Raw genomic sequence first — 585 nt, 5'->3', positions numbered from 1 at the left:
AAAAGCTACCTTTAAACTCTAATAACTCGTAAACTATCAGCTTTCACAAAAAAATTTATATAACAGAAATGGTTATACTGGTCGATATCTTTACGAAAGTGCAGCATTTAACCCTTTAATGCAGAGTCTGTCATATATGAAACGCTTTTAACCCTTTCAAGGCAGAGGCTAAATGGTTCTCAATATGTTTTCAATGTACTTTTTATTTAATTTTACTTTTTATTTATTTTTATTTTTATTTTTAATATTTTCATTTTTTTATTTATTTATTTTTATTATTATTTTACTATGGAAAAATTGTCTACGATTAATATCTACGTCAACATGAGAAAAAGCACGTTCAAAAGCATATTGAGAACCTTTTTCCTCTGCCTTGAAAGGGTTAAAAAGCGTTTCATATATGACAGACTCTGTATTAAAGGGTTAAATACTGCATTCCATTATCTCTTTTCTAAGCGAAGATCTACGATTTTGAATAAAAAACTCGTGTTTTGCCTATAATGCGTCGCCTTTGGGCATTCCTTCATATATGTATGTATGTGGGAACGAGCAGGAGTAGTGGGAGTAAGCAGAACTCGTTAGTCA

This window comes from Rhagoletis pomonella, unplaced genomic scaffold (genome assembly GCF_013731165.1).
Source record: "Rhagoletis pomonella isolate Grant_MI unplaced genomic scaffold, Rhpom_1.0 Rhpom_scaffold_00006, whole genome shotgun sequence".
Taxonomy (NCBI): domain Eukaryota; kingdom Metazoa; phylum Arthropoda; class Insecta; order Diptera; family Tephritidae; genus Rhagoletis; species Rhagoletis pomonella.
This window is presented reverse-complemented; position numbering follows the sequence as displayed.